The sequence below is a fragment of the Cydia amplana genome, chromosome 11 (genome assembly GCF_948474715.1).
Source record: "Cydia amplana chromosome 11, ilCydAmpl1.1, whole genome shotgun sequence".
Taxonomy (NCBI): domain Eukaryota; kingdom Metazoa; phylum Arthropoda; class Insecta; order Lepidoptera; family Tortricidae; genus Cydia; species Cydia amplana.
In genome coordinates, this window is record NC_086079.1 from 10,571,945 (window position 1) to 10,596,791 (window position 24,847).

At 36.5% G+C, this 24,847-nt stretch overlaps 1 protein-coding gene across 1 annotated transcript in view; it reads right to left on the reverse strand.

The window, feature by feature from the left end:
- Positions 1-24,847, reverse strand: part of LOC134652483 (ADP-ribosylation factor-like protein 4C) — a 79,478-nt gene that overhangs the window by 24,420 nt on the left and 30,211 nt on the right. The window contains exon 2 of the mRNA XM_063507676.1: positions 16,825-16,856. The gene's annotated coding sequence lies outside the window, so the exon portion shown is untranslated. The remainder of the gene's footprint in view (positions 1-16,824; positions 16,857-24,847) is intronic.

Sequence of the window (24,847 nt, forward strand, 5' to 3'; positions counted from 1 at the left end):
TCCAATATACTGAGTGTGTAATTTGTCGAGCCGATAACCGCAAATCGCCAACCTGCTCGATAGCCCTCGGAACATTTGCAAACGAGATTACAGTGCACTGGACGTTTGCTCTGGATAATTGTAAAAGTGTCCAACTTTCTGAATAAACTTTTAAGAAAATGTATAACATTGTTGCGCATTGTTGAGTTCTTGATATGAATAGAGAGAACGGGTAATATTAAAAGTGAGTATCTTCTTAATTTAAGATAATCCTAATTTGACGAACAATATTAGGTAATTTGTCATAACCTCACAGCTTAAATTCGTTATTACAATATTCTACTAAAACGAATCCTGTCGATATTAGAGCCGTTTCCTTCAAAGTCGATGGATATAACGAATTTAAAGACTCACCTTCAAATTTTCACGGATGCAGACGAACAAAAAGCAAATAAAGCCCGAGTCAAGGTCTCTGTGATTGAATCCAGCTGCAATTACGAGTAAGATTAGACAGGGCAGGTGCTTGACACGGATGTCATGAAGGCAGTGTTAAATTGAATGGAACCGCCGACATTTGTTAGCAAAAATAAGTGGGGGGATCATTCATGACGTTAGAGAGGGTATCCTTGCTCATAACTATTTAGTGTTATTCTAACTAAACATTTATTCGTATTTTTGGGCAAATTTTGCTTCCATGGAATACTATTTGTAGGGTTTTTGGTATTTAGCATACCTATTTAATTCGTTTTTAAAGTTACGGGTAGTTTGAAATAAGACCTAGCATACCTACTTAATAAGTTTTTAAAGTTAAGGGTAGTTTGAAATTGAAGACTGTTATTGGTTGGGTATAAAAAGAAAGACACTTGGCGGACAGCTCTCTTTGGTTGTTGAGTCGTGCTAGCAGGCGGTTGTCAAGAGAAGAGATTATTGTGAATTGGAAGAAGACAAGAAAATAAATGGATAAATATCTTCAAGGTGTTGTATTTTTTACACTTCAGAAGTGTGCAGAACGTAAGTACACGCCTACTGCTATTACTTATTGATTTAGTGAGATAACTGATAACATGACCCTTATTCTGAGCTTGGAGATAATTAATTAACTATACGAAATTCTAATGGATTACGTAAGAAATATGGTACTGGTAACATTTTTATTTAATTTAAATGAGTACCTGCATCATTTATTAATAATATTATGATGATTATGATTATAGGCTATCTAATTGCATATCAGTTAAACTTAGGTTAGTTTGACCCATAAATGTAATTAAATGGACATAATATCAATGTGTAATCATAAGAATATATGCGTCAGTTGGTCGAGAATTCAAAGTATTTAACCACCATGCCACCGACAGCTAGGCATAATAATGTTCAGTTAACAAGATCAAGTACACGTGTTCTTCTTAATAAATAGATACGTGACTGTAGTTATTAACTTCTTTGCTACTTACTTACCCACACACATGTGGGAATTAGGCAGAATATGTCAACACGTGGGTCTTGATATGTGTTGGTTGGAGTATTTAAGGGTGCCTTAATTTTCATTATTTCTTCACTACGGCGCATAGTTTCAGAGATAAATTGATATTTATGATTTATAACCAGGTCTCGCAATTTAATTGAAGATTTTGAGTTTTGATTTTGATCCTTAATGTTAAAATTTGTGGAATATAAGTAGATGGCTTACTATGCAAACGGGGCATTGAATTTTCAGTCATTTTTTTTGCTACGACGCATAGTTTTTGAGATAAATGAATGTTTATAATTTGAACTACCATTAAACATTATTTTGTCATATAATTCCTTTATAGTTTATAAGGTATTATGATATAGTATATAGGTATATGTAACACCGGATACTTTTACGTTTCATGCCGAGTTGGAGAATATGGCTGACGATGACTCATGATGATCAACGGCGCTTGCGAACACCAGAAGCCTCGGTCTTCGCGAAAGGGAATGTAGCTGGAATAACAGCGGCAGTGAAAAAGGAATCCAGACCGAAGCAGAGTCCTGTTGTGAAAGTCGGGAGTAACCCCGCTTCGACAGCCTTAGCGAGAGGCACGCGCCACTGGACATCAGGTCATGTACACCTACTTTTACTATTATATTATGAATGATTTGATATGGTAATGTGTTAGATACCGTGAATTGCTTGACTTCATCTCGTTCATCGACATCTAGCACATATAACATAAGTATAAGATGAATATATTGCCAGAGGATAAGTTGAGAAAAATAAATTTGATGAACCGATAGAAACTATTACTTGTGTACCAATTATGAGAAATTTTTGCCTAAATATGTCAATGCGATATAATAACGCGTATATATCTTATCTTACGAAATAATAGATACGATCTATGAGTGGTTCTCAGCCGGTCAGGCCTTTGACCAACTTTTGTGATTTCTATTTGAACTGCAAGGAAGCTCCACATTTATAATGCCATCTGATTATAAACAAAATTGGACAATAATTAGCTCATTAACGGCACATTTTCTGTGAATTGATTGATTTGTTGCTTTGTTTGTATCGAGTATCGAGTATCGAGTATCGAGTATCGAGTATCGAGTATCGAGTATCGAGTATCGAGTATCGAGTATCGAGTATCGAGTATCGAGTATCGAGTATCGAGTATCGAGTATCGAGTATCGAGTATCGAGTATCGAGTATCGAGTATCGAGTATCGAGTATCGAGTATCGAGTATCGAGTATCTAGTATCGAGTATCGAGTATCGAGTATCGAGTATCGAGTATCGAGTATCGAGTATCGAGTATCGAGTATCGAGTATCGAGTATCGAGTATCGAGTATCGAGTATCGAGTATCGAGTATCGAGTATCGAGTATCGAGTATCGAGTATCGAGTATCGAGTATCGAGTATCGAGTATCGAGTATCTAGTATCTAGTATTGATAGTCATTTGGTTTATTGAATTATGGAGTCATTTGGTTTATTGAATTGAGTCATTTGGTTTATTGAATTGAGTCATTTGGTTTATTGAATTGAGTCATTTGGTTTATTGAATTGAGTCATTTGGTTTATTGAATTGAGTCATTTGGTTTATTGAATTGAGTCATTTGGTTTATTGAATTGAGTCATTTGGTTTATTGAATTGAGTCATTTGGTTTATTGAATTGAGTCATTTGGTTTATTGAATTGAGTCATTTGGTTTATTGAATTGAGTCATTTGGTTTATTGAATTATAGAGTCATTTGGTTTATTGAATTATAGAGCCATTTGGTTTATTGAATTATAGAGCCATTTGGTTTATTGAATTATAGAGGCATTTGGTTTATTGAATTATAGAGTCATTTGGTTTATTGAATTATAGAGTCATTTGGTTTATTGAATTATAGAGTCATTTGGTTTATTGAATTATAGTCATTTGGTTTATTGAATTATAGAGTCATTTGGTTTATTGAATTATAGAGTCATTTGGTTTATTGAATTATAGAGTCATTTGGTTTATTGAATTATAGAGTCATTTGGTTTATTGAATTATAGAGTCATTTGGTTTATTGAATTATAGAGTCATTTGGTTTATTGAATTATAGAGTCATTTGGTTTATTGAATTATAGAGTCATTTGCTTTATTGAATTATAGAGTCATTTGCTTTATTGAATTATAGAGTCATTTGCTTTATTGAATTATAGTCATTTGCTTTATTGAATTATAGAGTCATTTGCTTTATTGAATTATAGAGTCATTTGCTTTATTGAATTATAGAGTCATTTGGTTTATTGAATTATAGAGTCATTTGGTTTATTGAATTATAGTCGTTTGGTTTATTGAATTATAGAGTCGTTTGGTTTATTGAATTATAGTCGTTTGGTTTATTGAATTATAGAATCGTTGGTTGATTGAATTGTAGAATCGTTGGTTGATTGAATTGTAGAATCGTTGGTTGATTGAATTGTAGAATCGTTGGTTGATTGAATTGTAGAATCGTTGGTTGATTGAATTGTAGAATCGTTGGTTGATTGAATTGTAGAATCGTTGAATTATCGAATTGTAGAATCGTTGAATTATTGAATTGTAGAATCGTTGAATTATTGAATTGTAGAATCGTTGAATTGTCGAATTGTAGAATCGTTGAATTGTCGAATTGTAGAATCGTTGAATTATCGAATTGTAGAATCGTTGAATTATTGAATTGTAGAATCGTTGAATTATTGAATTGTAGAATCGTTGAATTATTGAATTGTAGAATCGTTGAATTATTGAATTGTAGAATCGTTGAATTATTGAATTGTAGAATCGTTGAATTATTGAATTGTAGAATCGTTGAATTATTGAATTGTAGAATCGTTGAATTATTGAATTGTAGAATCGTTGAATTATTGAATTGTAGAATCGTTGAATTATTGAATTGTAGAATCGTTGAATTATTGAATTGTAGAATCGTTGAATTATTGAATTGTAGAATCGTTGAATTATTGAATTGTAGAATCGTTGAATTATTGAATTGTAGAATCGTTGAATTATTGAATTGTAGAATCGTTGAATTATTGAATTATTGAATCATTGAATTATTGAATCATATTTTTAATTCATAGGTTACTGCAGTTAATGTTGCAGCATTACATTGAAATGATTTTAATATGATGATTTTAATATAAGCTATAATGAAGAGTGCATGGTTGAACCTGTAGAACTCACCACAATTAAACCGAGATCGAGGAGGATTGATGGCCTCTTATTGGTTATATTATTATGTTTAAATATTATGTTTAAATTAAGACTTGATAAAAATAGATGTACAATAATAAACATTATCTCATTACTAGATAAGCTGATATATTAAATAATGCATGAACTATAAAAAACTAGTCAAATAATAGTAGATTACCATTGAGACAGTTTTTAAAAGAGATAATTTAATAATAAGAGATATTAATTTCAACTGGGAGGTTATTAAAGACACGTATTGCGGTAAAGAATTCACTTTTATACTTTTACTTATTGCCGAACTTGAAATTTGATAATTATATTTATACTAGTGCGCAAATCGTAATTAAAAGATTTATTCTTAATATTTTATGTTTACAAAAAGGCGAAGCTCCAGTATGTAGATCTCAATTAACGCAAGTATTTCCTTGAAGAAATCTCTGAGTGGATATTGGTGATACACGTTGCGTGGGCAGTTTTCTTACAACCTAAACATAATTACAACGTCGTCGTAATCACCCCAGTAGTTAAATTATACCATATTTAAGTTACAAAATATGCGATTCCATGGTATACATTTTTGATTGTATTCTAGAACAAGTCGGAAGGTACGGATAGGTAAAACATCAGGTTTTTGCAGTTCTATCGTTAATGTCTGCCATGTAACATTTGAAACGTATAATTTATTTAATTCAACGTGTAGAGAAAATATTACTGGTCCTTTTTCTGCGGAAACACGCCTATTTAGGTGCTACGAGTGTTTATTCCCGAACTGCGGGATTTGGTATGCTGTAAAGACGTTTAGTGAATTAATATACTGTTCAAGTCTTTCATAAAACAATATGCATATTATAAAAAAATCTAATAGTCTGAAAATCCCAACGCGTCTTGCAATTGATGGACTAAGTACTTTGTCAGCTTGGATAAATCCTAACAAGCTAGAATATACGACCTTCTCTGAAAACATTGGGAGGGAAGCTATTAGGTATAGGTTTTTAGTACCAGATGATTAATGCATTGATAATGGGAACATAATAGGTCAAGTTGTACACAATAATTACTTAATTATCGCTGTTATTCATCATAGTAATATTTTATAAATTATAGTCAGGGTTAAAGTTACTGAAAGGTTCTCGGGAAATATTCCTGTCTCAAGAGTGAGGTTTATAATTGAAGATTTCTTGACATGATAATGGAAAATGATGTTGAAGCCACGAGAATTTGATTTGATTCGTGTGCTGACACAGCTAAGTACTACTATTTTAGAAAAGATTTGAACTGGTTCATATTATATATGGCAGGAAGATTGATAGTGCTTCAGTCACGAGAATTGAATTGGTTCGTGTACTCTGTTGTTTCAGTCACGAGAATTGAATTGGTTCGTGTACTATCTACCTGCAGATAGAGATGATCATTACTCATGAAAATCGAATAATAAATGGCAATTAATGATCTGTTACCCTGAATTACTAGTGTAGTGTATACTAGATATAGTTATGTACGTAGTTCATAGGATATATATAAGGACCATTTACTAATGTATTTAGGGCAGTAATAAATCATCATTCTAGCTGAACACTTGTTTGTACTCAGCTCCGAATCCTCACCTTACATGGCGATCCTGGCAGGATCGCCATGTGGTGTGGGACGTAAAGACAAACACTATCTCTGGAGTATAGGTTTATTCTGATCTATGATACTTATGCTAGGGTATATATATAGGGTACATGTGAGAGAGTGTGCGTGCACACTACACTAGTCAAGGTGTACACTGTTGTGATTATTAACCCAATGTTGGATATTTTTAGCAAGTTGAGCGCCGCACCTCTACCGGCGTCCCTCGCCTCGCGCCGCCTGAGTCCGATGCGAGCCGTCTCCAGCAGGAGCCCGCCTCGCGCCGCCAGAGTCCGGTGCGAGCCGTCTCCAGCAGGAGCCCGCCTCGCGCCGCCAGAGTCCGGTGCGAGTCCGGTGCAAGCCGTCTCCAGCAGGAGCCCGCCTCGCGCCGCCAGAGTCCGGTGCGAGCCGTCTCCAGCAGGATGTCTCCGGCAGAAGAGTAACAATTTTAACCCTTCGTATGCTTTAGTCAAAATTTACCACTGAATTAATAACCTTGAAACTGTAAATTCTAGTCCAAATTGTGTGGCAGGCATACGAAAGGTTATTTAGATGATGTTTTTGAGATTTTGACTTGCTGATGCCTGATTGAAACTGTTTCGTATCCTATGCGATTAGTGTATCCACTGTTAAGTAGTATACGTAGTCTGTCGGCCAAGTGTAGGGTTTGCACCTGGCACGTGTATGAGGACATACACGGAGTCAGGATGGACGAGTGTAGGGTTTTTGGTATTTAGCATACCTATTTAATTCGTTTTTAAAGTTACGGGTAGTTTGAAATAAGACCTAGCATACCTACTTAATAAGTTTTTAAAGTTAAGGGTAGTTTGAAATTGAAGACTGTTATTGGTTGGGTATAAAAAGAAAGACACTTGGCGGACAGCTCTCTTTGGTTGTTGAGTCGTGCTAGCAGGCGGTTGTCAAGAGAAGAGATTATTGTGAATTGGAAGAAGACAAGAAAATAAATGGATAAATATCTTCAAGGTGTTGTATTTTTTACATATTAGAGCCCATCCATATTTAACCACATGTACATGCATGTAGGTCATCCTGCGGTACTTACGTCGTCTGCTTACGAGCGCTATTTTCTCTTGAATGGATTTCCATTTACTTATTTATTAAGTACTTATTTAATTTTAACGATCATTTCACCATTTCACATTTTTAGAAAAGACACTCATCAATGTCAATAACTGGTCCTGGAGATAAAAACTGTGTGTATTCGGTTTGTTGGAGCAGAGGTATTAGCGTCTTACTTATCATATCACTAAAATCGAGTCCAATTCGCAAATTGTGAACTTGTCAAACGTAAGTAGGTTACCTACGAAACGCACAGTCGGTTATCACTTTGTTCATAAATATCTGAGTCCGTGTAGCCCCTGTGGAAACAATGAATACTTAATACAACAGTTACAACTCAATGGTAATTTGGTTACGTTTATCTTATGAATTTTATTGTGTTTTATTTATGAAACATGGTTTATTACGATACACCATTCTATTGTAATAATTTAAGTAATGAAAAAGATATTGGCGGCCTTCTGTAGCACGAATTTCAAAGGAATCAATTAGGTACATAATGGAAAAGTAAACTTTACGGGAGGCAATGGAGGTTTAAGCTGGAACCCTTTATTTTGTTAATTGTTGAATGATTCCTTATTTTATTAGGTAACCTTGGAACCCAACCAAACAAAGAGGGCCTTTGAAACAATTATCATTTCACCTCAGAATAAGACAGGCTTGTAGGAATTATGGTTCCCATATATCAATATTATGACGCCCATTCTAAGCAATAAACAACACGGTTGCGGCAATCTGCAACAATAGATTATAATACGTGTTCAATTAACCGAGGCACTGAATTCCCATGGAACGTAAGTGTAATAAGGTAATAACTAATAGCACCTACTATTAGATAGATCGAATTTACTGATAAACGGATGGAAAGGGTACGGTGCGGTAGCGTAGTTTTACGGTATCAATTCAAACCTCCTACTTATACATTGAAGCTAAGCAAAATGCCTTGGACAGATTCGTATTATTAGGTTACACGCATACTGCGAAGCACTACTTTAGTACTTAAGACTGCATGATATGCTTAACTATTTTTTACTTGAGGTTTACGTACTCGTACTTAAAGTTTAACCATCCTTTTCCTCTGTTTCATGTCCATTCTTTGTTTTGTCTGAAGTTATTTCTAGGTAAAAGTATACCTTAAATTTAACTTACTAGTGTCTTACTGAGTCTTAATAAGCCTTACTTCCGAAAGGTGACCCTATAGTAAGTAGGTAGTATTATAGGAATAAGCTGTTTATGTTGATAAAAATAAGTAGCTTAATGGTTTATTGATCCGCCACCCTCAAAGCCTCACGCCGCCACAGTATCCTATTTTCCACTCACGTACGTAACGTTTTTATGCTGGAATAGTCGGTATCAATAATTCATTGGCTGACGGATGGCGGTCCACGCGGCGCTGCAGCTGCCGACCCACTTGGCCGGTCTCGTTCTCCCCCTAATATCCGACCTACTTACTCGAGTTGCAATGGGCTAGATTAGTCCGATCAACAAGGGGTGCGCATTTCGCTAAATGTGACGGAATGAGTTATGAGAGTGGGAAGGTGGGATATACCTATACATAACCTACCTACCCCATAGGCATGGCAGGCAAGCATCCATGCGATCGTTAACATCGTGATTTCAGTGATTCTATGAGAAAATTCCAGTCAAATATTTAGATATCTATAGATTCTTACGATACAGGCCCAGTGTGACAGTTTTCAATAAAGGGCCAAGGGCTCATTTAGACGGGGCGAGAACTCGCATGCGAGTTTGATTACATTGCGTCGTTTGATCGGTCGGCTGAATTGATGTAACCTCAATGGTCCGCAATTAGGGTTTGCAATCCGGATCCGAAATGTATGAAATTATCCGGATCTGGATTCAGATCCGCGGATATTGCCATACATTTCGGATCCGTCGTGCAAACCCTATCCGCAATGTAAATAACTAAAATCGTATTACGAGTTCGAGCGCTATCTAAATGGGCCCTTATTCAAAGTAAAGCTCTTTTTGGTAAATACATTATAGTTTCACTTCCAATTCTCGTAGTTTGTCTTCATGTTGGGCGTAGATTGCAGAATACTTGTAATTTATGCCCTAAGTAGTTCCTAAAGTAGAGTATACAACTCTTCATTCTGTTAATTGGGAGAGAAGAAGTTACCCTAACTCCTCGTTTCATTCAATTTCGCATACGTTATTTTGTATTTGATCGTTGTATCGTATAGACAGCTGGCTTATTATAATACTAGTTACATATATGGATTTTAGAATATAAAATGTCCACAACTTTGTATACTTACGGTACAATATACAATAATCCATTTCGACGTACCAGGAAGCTATGTTGACATTCGCGCGCTATGAAGATAGCTTGCTATTGCGTGGACGTAAATATTTTGGGAATTTTGGGTGCACGCCAAACTTTGCCTTGTAATGTGACTAATCACATTCGGATTCAGGTACAAAATATGAAAACTATGCTCATTCAATGTTGATTTGGTTTAAATCCCCAAAACTAAATTTATCATTGTTATTTATCGAACCAATTACGTAATCGTTACGCTATAATGCATAACCATAATTAGATTAAGTCGATATGTCGTTAAAGATAAAGATAATTGCAGTCAGTCTCAAGAAGTCAAATTGGCAGCTCTAAATGAATAATCATGCTCAATTCACAAAATTACATTAATAAAGTACAATCATTACAAGCAGCGAATTCGCTCACGAAGAAACTACTTACATATGACAGGTAAATGATCTATATAAATAACTTTTTTACAGAGCAAAATCTTATAGGATGACTCACGCAATCAACCGCGTGGTTACATTAAATCTATCTGACTAAATAAAGGCACAGTCGGATCATCAATTCTGTTCGGACCTTGCAATGACAACGTATGAAAGTGTCAAATTTCGTCAAATTCCTGTGTAAATAAGACTTTAAACATTCCCATACTTTGTTATGTCTAAGTAGGTGTTGAGTTAGCTTTCCGTAGAGTCCGAGACTCTATACTTACGTCAACATCAAATGTTTATCACCTGTGTCCTATACGATTTGGCAGGGACCGTACTTAGATTAGTTAGTTATCCTTAATTAATCATGTGAAGTGAAGTTTTGTGTAAAATCCACAAATATATTACCTACATGAAATAGCTGCAGGCAGGCATTTTGCAGATAAACTGTCTAGCTCCCTTACCTGCCTAGGATTTATCGCTGCGACAGGGACAGCAGGCACTACAAGATGGACTGTTTAGCTTATCGAGTTTTAGTTTTGTGAACCTCTTTAGATATACGGTCTCTAATGCAGTTTTAATGGTGTACCTACAAAAGCTTGCTGTATCTCTGAGTTATGCTTAGAAATTTTACTTTATTATTTTTCTAACTTTAACTCTTTGTTTTATTATTGAATTGCGAAGTCATGTAGATGCAAATGTAGACCTACAAATCTAAATATACAATTCTGAAAATAAATCTAATCAACCAAGTGTTGATGTCATAACCACATTTTAAATAAACAGCCGAGTTCCGAATCCAGCATGATTGACGTATCATCGTAAAAAATAGACAGTTGATTAATTTCAACACTAATGTACACCGCACACAGTAACGGTTAAAAATAATAACCCGTAAATGTATATGCTTCATTGTATGCTGTACTTAGGTTTTTGCGGAATGATGTCATGGACAAGACGAACAAGATTTAACTATGGTCAAAGCAAACTGAATTATAGGTACTTTTATACTCTATCCACGTTAACGAGCTAGTACCAGAAAACTCAGACTGCACGTGATTGGTCAGCGATAAGGGCGATGCATGTGTGCATGCGTATAATGACTTGGTCATCGCACGGCTGCATAATGACATAAGGATCATCGACACCTATTAAAAATAATTCTAATTGAATATAACGCTAGCAGCGCTAATTGCAGTTTGAGCATTACACATATTTACGAGTACGGTACGGTACGAGTAAAGCATTATGTGCGATTGCCAAGTGATTATATGTATTACAAATTAAAGATATCTTATTGATACGGTTTTAACACCCCCTGGCACTGATTAAAATAACCGACTTGGTTTCACATTACATCTCAAAACTTTTTTGTAGTATAAGCGTTGCGAGACTTGCACCTTTTTACATGTAATGTTTTTGATGGGATCTCATCTCTTTTTGTAGGCTGTCCTTCTTTTCGGGTACTCATACCCATACTATGTATACACATATCATAACTAAACATATCTTCATTCATACTCACACCGTACATCGTAATGTACCTTTACTTTACCTACTATTTGTAGGAACTGCAACAGTAACTTTGTAATATCATATATTTATATGGGATTACAAACTTACTTGTGCAGTTCTTAGATCTTTAAAACGTGACTGATATTACAATATTTTTAGGTTTACCCTTTATGTGGCCATTAAACCCTAACTCTGTACCAAATTTCAGCTCTCTGAGTTTATGGGAAGTACTGTGCTGTGGTATTCTGATGATCATGAGTGAGTGAATGAATGAGTGTCATAAATGCGAAACTTTGCTTTCGTTTAACTTCGGAACTAAATGACCTACAGACTTGAAATTTTGGATTTTTAGTATGTGATTATAGCTTACTGGATGACGAAAATTTCTGCGTTCTGGTCTTATCCAGAGGTTCTCAAATAGGGGCCTGAAAATGCGGCGAAATGGTTCCAGTAAAGGATGGTACGGCAGTGTTTGCTTCGCGCTCGACTTGGCGGGGGCACTGCCGTGCCCCCAGATTTTCCCTTTCATCACTGCGCTCGCTATCCATTATGAGCTAAATATTTTTACAATTGTTTCAACCTTGTGTCGTTTTGAAGTATGGTTTGTAAAGATTCAACGCCTCTGCGTCCCAGATTCTGTTGCCAAATCGGGCTTAGCGCCAGTGAAGCGAATGACTTAATGTAAGTATTAACAGTAGGAATCTAATAATCTTATTTTGAAGGATGTAGGTATTCGGTATGGTAAAAGTTATAAGTCTCGTGATGAATAATTTTTGACTTATCTTGATCGATTTGACGATAACAGTTTGATGTCTGTCTCTATCAAGATTTGGCACGATGACATCTCATTTATTGACCAAGATTAATGTTAAGTGCGGTCAAATAATCCTGAAACAGCAAGAAACTAATATAAGGGAGTAACAATATACCATCCTATGTTTGTAGGAAAGTCCTTGGGTGTTATACCCACTACCTACTGTAACAAACAATTCTCACGTTTCCAATAAAGGAAAATAGGATACGAAAGAGGACAAGGAGAACATTTTGCAGATGTGCCGAGGAATATAATTGTGGTCAGTCTTGTAACAATGTAAGGTATAAGGTGTGTAATTATAAGTACCTATGTACATGTTGTACATTTATTATTACTTCGGTTTCAGTAATTAGTGAACATCGTAAAAACATGAAGGTACATTGTATGTGGTTGTTTGGCTTGGGTTTTGCTGTAATTAATGGCTACCTTCATACACGCAATGTAGCAAAAAGAGCTCATTAAAACTTACAATTAAAATTAACTATGGATGAAGGATTTATCGTTAATTATCTCTAATTATTTAGTAGAAAACTGATCAAGTTTGGAAAGCGTAATTTTATATAGTCTACATTTTGTTTCACCTTGTCACGCAAGCCGGAATATTTATTTTGTCTTCACAAAAAAGATTTGTTTTAATATTACGACGGAGCCAAATAAGCGCAGGAGCGCACGGGTCGCCTGAGGGCCTACCGCGAACCACGTTCGACGTGTTACCTCCCTGTCACACTTACGTACGAATTTACAAGTGCGACAGAGAGGCAACACGTCGAACGTGGTTCGCGGTAGGCGCTCTGATGTTAAGCAGCCACCGCAGCCTACGGGCAGATGCAGAATAAATTGGGTTAAAAAACACGATGTGTTTGTATTATCTATCAAGCATATTCCGTTAATATTAGGTTCCGATCCAACGATCAACCCAGTTTAGCCAGATGTTAAACTAATCGGATACTTCCACGCAGTCAATGTACCTACGTATTACGAGTACCTATTGTATTAAATAACTTTGTTTATATTGGAACATTTTTATTTTTAAACATCAATACAAATTACAATGATAATCTTCTACATTTTCAGTGACATAGATATGTAAGTCAAGCTTAAATCAGAATGAAAAATATTTAAAGAAAAACCACGCGATTACAGTTTATAATGTTTGTGCTCTGTAATATAGACTTTTTAATGAATAGGTAGATTTTATGTTAGGTGTTTACACCGGCCATAATAACCCAAGATAGTTAAAAACAATCGTAGGTAGGTTAATTGCTTGTTATAATAACAAAACACTTCTTGGTTTAGGTCTTGAACTTTCAAACGTATGTTTAGAACCCTCGTAAAATGCTAAACATTTTCATAATTCATGATTTCGTAATAAAAGGGACAACATTTTCCGAGGTACATAATAAAACGGGGAGCGCCGTCGTGGGAAACCGTAGGCCATACATAACAAGACTATTACTTCAAGTTTTTGTTTACTAATATAATCAACACAACACCTCCCCTACCGTGTACCTAGTTTTCTTGAGCCGCTTTGCTTGAATAGATATCATGTGAAGTTTATTGCATCCTTAAGAATGTAACAACTATTGTAAACGTTCGACAACACAGGTAAATTGCACCCTGTCGCAAAATTGCATGGCCATTATATAAATGAATTCGTTCATATTATGTTCATGCAATTTTGCAGCTCGCTGTACACCATATTCATACTAAACTAATGATGAGTATGTTCTTAAATACCTCTGTAACCTGTGATTTTTATCTCTAGCGCCTATGTTATAATGAAGTGTATCGTGAACTGGCTTAATTTTTGGATAAAAGGTACAGTTTGGATTCAGACTGCACCTGAGTTACTGCTGAAGTATTACTGCCCGACAATTGCTGCCGATTGAAAAAAATCCGGTCATCAACACACCGAACTACAAATAACGCCTTCTTGTACATTTTGTCGCATAGGTGTAGTGAAATGTTTAAATTGAAAGTAACTACATACAACGTTTGAACCTTCACTTTGGTGATATAGTGTTGAAAATCGATTAATCCGTTACTCAGCTACCTATTGTCCGACGAATGCAGTTGTTCAAGTTGAAATACCAACCGTGTTCCAATAAATCACCTATCGGAAATGTTTCCGTGTGAACATTGACAGATGTGTCAGCGGCAATTCTTGTCAGAAAAACGAAGGGCTTCCATAAGTTCTATGGTTTTATACAACTGATACTCTCTGGATTTTGATATTTGTTTAAACGCTTTAAAAACGTTATAGTTATGTATTGAAACACCTTTTACATCGCTGCTTGATAGCTCGATAGGCATTGTGTAGCAAACAACAGATGCTTTTAAAGTAAATACATCATGCAAGGGTACGTTGTTAGAATTTACCCACTCACATGTGCGTATATTTTTTTCTTTTCCGGCAGCAAGATGACGGCAGGTGAATTTAGGCTTTAGCATGAAAAAACTGCAGGCGATATAGCACATGTGTGCATGCACATCGGCCACAGCGCTCGTTAAGGCAAGAGAACATCATGTGAACTATTAAACACTTCGACTATGTTACAAGCAACTTCAAATCTTAAGACAAAAGCATGAGGGTTGCAAATCAAGCGAGTTTGTTATTGTAATTATCTTAATTATGATATTTGTACTTATTGCAATATGCGGAATATGTGAGGTTAGAAGTATCACTTGATATAAAACGAGCCCTGACCATGTGTGGCTCGTACGGCAGTTGCGTGATCATTATCGTAATTAGAAAGTGAATAATTTATATGGCTATTTGTAATGCTTTAGGTACGTGTACATTATTAGGTTTACTGTATCCGATATTGGTTAATATTTTAATATAATTAAATACTTCTGTTAACATTTTTGACAATTTGTTATAAGTAATCATCGTCGATAAACAAATTTAACGTATGTATATGTTATCGGGCAGTAATGTAAATATACAGTAGAGACAGCAATGAGCGAGATGTTATTTACGCAATTTTGTTTTGTGTACCAATACGTAGGTACCTAGCTGATTTTAATTTCCGGCAGCCAAACGAAATCATAGGAATATATACAAGTAAACCATTTTTAATGTTTTTGTTAATGTTTTTTTGCACTAGGAATTTTATTATCTTTCCCATTACAAAATAAAAAAGTAGGTACATCCTTATAACAAAACATTACATAAGTCTTTATGTAAACAAACTACGGCCTTTCTTTAATCTAATTAATTTCAAGGATTGTGTATTGTAACATTTTTAGCTAGGGGATTAATTAAAACTTTCCCAGCGTTTACATTCACAGCTGCATTACACACGTGTCACGAAACTGTGCACGGCGTCACCATTATGTTATGGTCCCCTGTGCTATGAGTACATGTACTGAGTTATAAGGAGGATCGGCACTTTGAAGTGCAGCAGCTTCTGGTCATGTGGCTTCACAGTTAAAATGTCTTAAGTCCAAGGTTAAAAATGGAGTAATTTTAGTCTTAAAGCTACGTGCTCGAGTCTTTTATTTAGGGAACGTGATTATTAGGCTCTCTTTGAGGAGAGTACACGTGTGTGAAAGTTCCTCCCCCGTATTCCCACGCACCCCGTTTACGATACATGATACCTATTAAAATTCAGTAAACAACCCTGAACTTCCTGGAGCCGCTTTTCATTATAATCGGACGATAGCCTCTCCAAGGGACATAACGTCCAACGATAAGTGCTACGGGTTTGAGTGTGGAAAAGCGAAATCGTACGCAACTTAAACAACGTTGAATAGTTATATGATATCATCTCGTGTCTTATCAAAGCAAAAATCTGTGAGTAAAATGTTAATTTTCGACTCTCTCCTTTGTCGATTACTCCTTTAATGCTTAAAGCTCATTGAACCATAAACACGCATGTTGATACCACGCAAGCCGTTAAGAATGCAATAATGCACGGAATATTGCTAATTGCGCAATTGTATCACGAAGCTACGGCTTGGTGGGGCGTGACGTGGGTTAATTCTAATTCCACTTGCTATATGACATTGTTCTTGCCCCTTTCTGTGCTCGGATAGACTCCGCGCAGGGTCAAATTTGTTAGTAATAGTACAATGGCAGTGATATAGGTCTAACAATTACCTCAGCGGTTGGTAGCTAAGAAGTTGTGCGGTGATTTCTTAGTAGTAAATAGGTATGTAGCTGAGTTTTGGGACTAAAACTAGTTTACATATTAAATTTTTAGTAACTTAACATAATAAAAATCAGCTTCATACAGCCAAGCCTTTAACCAGTCAGTAGCTAATCGTAACAACTTCATACTAACCGCCTCAGTTAAATGGTGAAATGGACCTTCGGCGAAAGCTGGTTTAGATTTTGTCTATAGCGGCCTTATAGTTTTAATATAAAATTTCGAAGATTGATATAAAAACCAAAGCATTAGCAAATATTTATGAATACAGTAACTTACCACTTCAAGTATGTGATCGTGAGTTGTATAACCTGAAACAAGAAAATAGAATTACCATTAATAATAATTACGATTCGGAAAATGCTGTAATATAGGTATTTTTCTGTTATTGGATTAGCAGTTTATTAACAAAACTACTTTGATTACAATATTATTATAGAAAAGTAGGTAATAACATTTTATATCAAAGTCAAACGGTAAGCGTGAAATGTTCAAAAATAATAATATGCATGTTATTTACATAACCGTAATAACAAGCAATTAACTAAATTTTTAAACATAAACGCGCATTTCCTTATTTAAGCTACATGCTTTGAACTGATCATTAAATAACGTAATCTTGTAAACGTCGCCCGAAGTCTTGTTTTGTTGTCGAAGGCACACGGTGCTTAAGGCGCTGTTTACGACCATGAACCGGCTAATGATGATAAAAACGAACTTGTGAACATTCACGGAAATGGCGTTAACAGACCTGAATAAAAACGCTTATTTTTAAAATTCGCCATCTGGTATGGCTTAAGATTATATTAAAATTGGTTTTAGTGAAGTTTCCAGCCGATACCGCCGGATGGCGTGGGGACTCATACCCTCACTCCTTTTTGTGCATGGGAGAAGAGTTATGCATAACCTAGCCTGTTTTGTATTATCTGTAACATGTAAATATTTTATCACCGATCATTAGGTAGGTTGGTAAGGCGACAAAAATGGATATTACTTTTGTTGAATAACTTTATCTTGGTCCTGTGAGGGCGGGGATATGGAACAAAACTTCGTCCACTAGATGGAAACTTTTTGATTTGGTTACTCAATTTCGGTTGAAGCGCTACCTACACTTTTGTGATTTATCACAAACTTGCGCTACTCGATGACGTACTTTAGCCACTTTTTGTTCTTTTCTTTTCCCGCAAGAAATAATAATATATCATCAACTTCATTTGCTCTAGTTTTGAGGAGTTCATTAAATTCGCAAAAGAACAGCAATTGCCTTGAATTTTTAAAACTAATTTAGCAAATTGTTTTGCAAAAGACTGAACTACTTAATTTCCATAAATAACCAAACAAGCAGAAGTTTCACCTGTTATAATTGACGAAAATGTTATTAAAGTTGTGGTAACTGGAAGCAAAACTAGTTTTGCCACATTGGCGCGGGCACGTCCAATTTCAAAACGTAATTAGGCCATGTATCAAAGGCGGCGTATTTGATATCAATTTGTATCTGTAAATAAATATCATAAATCTGGATCAAAGGCAACTGTAAGGAATGGGGCGATAAATTTAGTGGAGTTTGTACTAACCCTTTGAGGGATTGGAACGACGGCAGATCAATCAGTTCCCTGAATGGCAGTTTCGGAAAAGCACGCGACATTTACGTCGATCGTTCGTGGACGGGGAAACTGGGTTTTGCGGTTCTTTAAGCACTTGAGCTCCGAAAGCAGGTAGGTATAGGTGAGTATTGGCGTTATGTCCGCTAACGGAAACTTGGTAGACTTTTACTTGTACATGCCGCTCTCACAACAAACAGAAATTAATGAAACGTCAAACTTAAGTAGCTGTTGTTTGTGGTAAAATATTGCCAGTGTTTAAAAACTGATGATAAATATGAACTTATTTTACAGGATATGCGGTATACATCCATAATGTTGGGTGCCACGTCCATAATGTTGGGTGTTTACTTTATACTTACTCCTATTATTCAGAACGTCCTTGCAATTTGATTACCGTTTAAATCATCAGAATAATTGATGTGTATTGTCATCATTTAATCTATCTTCCAGTCATACACATAGGCATTCTAATCTGCATCATGTAATATTCGTTGCTACTCGTACTTGGTAGGCTAAAATTCATGAAGTCATAATTTACAGTATTTAGCATTACGTTTGTTACAGAACATTACATTAAATCATATCTCGTAACTTTATAACTCTGCCCTCAATTTTTATCGCTCATCATAAAAGTTAATTGGTGTATATTATCATATGACATTAGGTGAAACAGACGGATTTTATTACTCTTAATGGACCACGTGGAGACGGAATTGGGAGTGGCTGAAGTTCTGGAGCTGAGCACGACCGTAACTTTCAAACGAAGTTATGGTTTTGGAAAATAAACTGTGTGAGTAGGTATGTAAACTATTACCCATGTTTATTCTGCATTAAGTATAAGCGGAGTCGCAGCGACTCTTATCGCTGTAAAGATCTCGCCGGGAATAAACTTGAATGGTTTCGAAGAGTCCCGAAACACAAAAAATCGAATACGAGAAACCAACATTCATGTTATAAGTTCTCTAGAACATAACATGCTCTACTCTAGTAACTACTCTACTTACTTTATAACTTAAGTATAAACCTTTTGTGGATTGGCAAATTTATTTTATAAATGCAATTGCCAACTGGTCAAAAACCCGTTTGAAGAGTCTCCATATATGATATACCCTGTATAAGAACTAGTTTTACTTAGTTGAGAAGGAATGTTTCCGATTAGTAGCAAAGGGGTTAAGACACAAACATACCGTAACAAAGAAATTGGTGATTATCTATTTTCGCGTAGAAGTGTAAAAATTATAATATATAGAAGGTTTACTATAGAAATTGAAATACTATCTCCTGACATTTTGAATTCACTTTTGACGTTGATATGTCTAACAACTGCTTGTCATCTTACTAATAAAGGCTTGTTGTTCTCTTATAACGGATATCGTACAATTTACGACGTAAATTACTTGTAAAATGGAATACTTTACGTTGATTGGGGCTAGGGCATGCAGTACCGGTTCCGGTACCGAGAATTTCATTTCCCGGTTCTGGGCACGGCCGGTACCGGGATTCCCGGTTCTTCCCGGTTCTTAGGATATTATATAATCATTTTTTAAGAAATTCGTTTTTTAAGTCTATTACAATCCTTATGAATGAATAAATTCTATATGAATAATTACAATTTCATAAGTATTATTGAATGCCATAATAATGAAATCACTATAATACTAATTTAACCCATGACTACATTTTGAGACTGACCATTCCTACCCATATTTATTGAACATCATCCGCCGCGACTCTAGAAATTACCCACATTCAATACAAATATTGACCAAATTTTAAGAGACACTTCAACAAAATCCAGAACGTTACATTCACATCCTCCAGTTGGACCCAAGCTACCGTCCCGATTAATTATGCCGGTCTTAGTATCCATGTGATTGGTGCGGTCTAGCTCTCCCAACCTTTCTGTCGGCTGCTTAAGCAAGCTTACTCTCATTGGCGGTATAACACCTACGGTTCGGACACGACATTGAGCGACTGGCGACGGCGGCAGCAACGACAACCATAGGTGGGAACGAAAGGTCCAATCGCCGTGTCTCACTCCAACCTATGGTTATCGCTGCCGCCGTCGCAAGTTGCTCAATATCGTGGCCGAGCCGCTATTACTTCAGCAACCGCTTATGTCGCTGCTAAAATTTATAGAATTTGACGTTTAAAATAACACTTGCACAGTCTGTGCTATCAAAATCGCTACCAACTTAGCTTGGTCTGACTATACGAAATATTATTCGGACTTCGCCGACATAGCTATTTTTTACAATTGACCGTCATCCGCGTCGGGTTATTACTATCGGCGTTATTCATAAACGTCTGCTAAGTTAATCCGCTGATGATCGTCGTTTGTCCCTCTCTATGGCATAACAACGATCATCAACTGATTAAGTTAGTAGCCGTTTATGAATAACGGCATATATATTATGACTACTTACTACAAAATAGCAATATAAAGGTAATTTAAACACGGGTCCGGGAGAACCGGGAAGTACCGGTTCCGGGTCTTCAGTACCGGTTCTTTTGACACTACAAAATTCCCGGGAATTCCCGGGAAATTAAGAACCGGGAATTCCCGGGAGCATGCCCTAATTGGGGCCTTCGTACCAATTGGACCGAGTGTGCATTTGATTAAGAGGCCGGCCATGCGTTATCTGGTGCGGTACACTTATGCATGCAAGATCGAATGAGCATGCGCTCGAGGTTGTAAATATTCGTGCAACATACTGTATTATCTTAAACAACTACTTACCTAAACCTAAAATGTTGAATAAAGTTCTGTCCATATCGACAGGTAGCACTAATGTTAATAACATTAGGTACCTACATTTCAGGAAGATCATTTGTTTCTATACCATGACACAATCTTACAGTTTGCCTATCCCACTTGAAGGACAGACTAGGAAGTTTCATTTTTACTATGACCACAAAATAGCAGACATGTTATTTTCATTACGTACCTACTATCGAACGGCAGAAAGGTTAATGTCAAGCTATTCCTGTTATTTTATTGGATTTTATTAATCTTATTGGATTAGAGTTAGAGATGAGGTAAGCGTTGCCGTATTTACATTAATTAATGTGACGAGTTATGGTTCATCTTCGCCGTTCAGTAAACAAATTCATTTGCGTCACATCCATGCATACGCCTGCCTCCTCATGCGACGATAAATGTTAAATATGTACCTAATTATATTATTTTCATTGCAGTAGAATATTTCCGTAAAGTTTATATTAATCATAATACTGTAGGTATATGATGTTAAGATTGACTCACGCTATTGATTGGCCGAGGCGCCCGACATATCTGCCGTATTCGTACTTCAAGATATTCACAAGAGACGACACGTACTAGATCCATTCTAGATACGTTATAGTTTAGATTTCAACTAGTTCTCTTTTGCAGCGCAATTCCGGCAACCAATGTCACTTTTACGATAGATCGTGTTAGATATCTATTAGATGTGAATTAGATCTCTAAGTAATATCTTGTGGAAATCGTTCAAGAGTATCTCCAGAATCGCGGAAATGTCAAATTTGACAGGTTAGATTTTAAACATATCGTTATCGTATCTTAAGAGCCAACAGGAGCTAAGATTTAAATATTTTAGGTAAATATACCCGTCTCGCTAACGGAAGCGGCTCCTAAAACTAGTGCGATAAGGACAAGGCGAAAAATCCTGCGTAAAAATCTCAAAAATCGAGGTTTCGTACTCGACTGTTTCCTCCTCCAAAACTTAACCAATCGTAACCAAATTTGGAAATCTAAATGATAATGACATTATCTGTGTCGCACCGTTTTGCTTTTTTGACTAATTGATATCAGTTTTGAATAGCACGCCTCTCATTGCGGCATAGTCAATTAGGCCATTTTGGCCATTTTTGAAGGGCTCTAGCGCCTTAAAAAACAAAAATATCAAAAAAAGCAAAACGGTCCGACACAGATATTGACAATATTAATCTGTGTTGAAAAAATCATTGCTCTAGCTTCAAAACCCACGGAGGAAACAGTCGAGTACGTTTGTATGGAGAAATGACCACTCCTGTTGGCTCTTAACGATGTCTAAAAGATATCTAATAGATGTCTATTACAAAATCCGAATCGGGCCCTATGACGGCTCATCAGTGATCACGTGGTGCTTTCCATAGAAAATGAAGCGCCGGAAGCTTCGACCCGGCCCCGGCCCGGTCAAGCGTGAGTCATCTTTTGCAAGTTTTTAACGTGCATTAATTTCCTATGGAATGGAATAACACATTTGAAATAACATAATAGTATTTTATGCAACCGTTGTTTAAGAGGGGTCAAAAAAGGCGAGTGGCGTGAGTAACAATTTGAGGCGAAGCCGAAAATTGTTAATAAAGACGCCACGAGTATTTTTTGACTCAGTTAAACAACGTTGCATATAATACTTTTTCTACGACCAAACACTTACTTTGAAATAAAATTGTAAATTTAACAAATATTTTTCATGTCATTTTGTCATCTAGTGGACTTCTACCTACGGTATCTACCTGTTTTTAGTGATTCTTGTGCTATTACTGATATTTCTTCAGGCGTAGACACTAAGTTTTTGTCTTCATCCATTTTAACTTGAAAGACACACTGTTTTTTATTTAACACAAAAGTTAAGTTTTCATTCGACAGGCACAATAGTATTCATATTCAAGATTCACAATATTCAAGAAGTATTTAGCAAAGAATGGAGGGTACGAGCGGGAAAAGAATGAATAAAAATTAAAAAAAAAACATGTCTATGGTTCACTTATTTGTCAGATATTATGACATTCACACCCATAAGCGAGAGCGAGAAAGATATATTTCTTTCTCGCTCTCACTTATGGGTGCGACGAACCAAGGTCGCGTTGCGGTGCGACAGTGTGTTATGACTATAAGGTTGGCAACAATGTATTTTTTAAGTCACCATTACACGTAGTATTGTAAAAGAGCCAAAAAGATACTGCGTGTATGCACAAATGCTTTTTTAGGGAATAGACTAAAGACTTGTCTTGACAACTTTAAGATAGGGTTTTAAAAATGTGTGCACGACCCTTTAAATGACAAATAAAAGGACGGGAGTAGAAAAAATCTCTTATGTGTCCACTGGTACCAAAACGATAAGTGTAGCAAAGTTTGACAACTTTCCATTTTGAGATGTGTTAAATTTCACAGAAAATCTCTCTTGGCATGACTGGTCTATTTTACTGCCAAGTCACAAGTCACGTAATTCAACAAACGCAATTACAATTTATTATACAATTATCGCTGAATACGTAATTTCCATTATAAGCACAGCACTGTTCAGTCAGTCAATGGAGGTGTAACAATGGGGCATTCATGGCGGGGCAGGCGGCGGAACGTACTGCGTAGTCTACTGTATACCGCAAGTGGCTCACCGTAGATACCTACCACAAATAGAAATGCAATATCAAATAGAGTGTCATCGAATGAAGTAGAAGTGACATGTAGAATAAACTTAAGAGGCTAGAAAATTGTAAAATGTCCTCTTATCTTCTCGAACGTAATGTTGTAGTTTTTTTTACAACTAATAGGTATGTATTGTAACTACATAATTCTATTTTTAACCGACTTCCAAATCTGGCCGCTAAAATTAAAAACATGGTGAAAGGGAAATCCCCAGGTCACGACGGCCTCAGTGTCGAGCATCTCAAGTACGCTGGAAGTCACCTGCCTAGAGTTCTGTCTCTTTTCTATAACATGTGTATTAGCCATAGTTACTTGCCGGAGGATTTAATGCATACTGTTGTAGTTCCTATTGTAAAAAATAGAACGGGAGACGCTTCTGACATTTCCAATTACAGGCCCATATCGCTTGCCACGATTATGGCTAAGGTACTGGATGGTTTGCTTGACGACGTGCTGGGAAAACACTTGAACATTCACGACGCTCAGTTTGGCTTTAGGCCGGGCTTATCTACTGAAAGCGCAGTGTTATGTCTCAAGCAAACTGTCCAGTACTACACCACTCGCAAGACGCCAGTCTTCGCCTGCTTCTTGGATCTGTCAAAGGCTTTTGACATGGTGGCTTATGACAAGCTATGGCATAAGTTACGAGAACATACCAGCGTGCCCCGGGAGGTCACGGCTTTATTTAGGTATTGGTATGGCCACCAGTCGAATACTGTAAGATGGGCCGGCGTGCACTCTGACGTGTATAGGATGGACTGCGGGGTGAGGCAAGGGGGGTTGAGTTCACCTAAGCTGTTCAATCTATACATGAACGAGTTAATCGAGGAGCTCAGCAGTACCTATGTCGGATGTCACGTGGATGGGGTGTGTGTTAATAACCTCAGCTACGCGGATGATATGGTGCTGTTGAGCCCCTCGGTTGGTGCACTACAGAGATTGGTGAAGATATGTGAATCGTATGCAGGTACCCATGGGCTAAGGTACAATACTTTGAAAAGCGAGGTAATGCAATTTAAAGCTGGGCCAAAATCGTACAAAATGACACCTGTTACCCTTTGCGGTACCGCTTTAAAAGTCGTACAGAAGTTCAAGTACCTTGGCCACTGGGTAACAGAAAGCATGACAGATAACGATGATATAGAGAGGGAGCGCAGGGCGTTGTGTGTTCGTAGTAACATGCTGGCCCGCAGATTTGCTCGTTGTAGTAATGAAGTGAAGCTAACGCTCTTTAAAGCATACTGCCAAACATTCTATACGTGCAATCTGTGGGTCAGTTTTACGC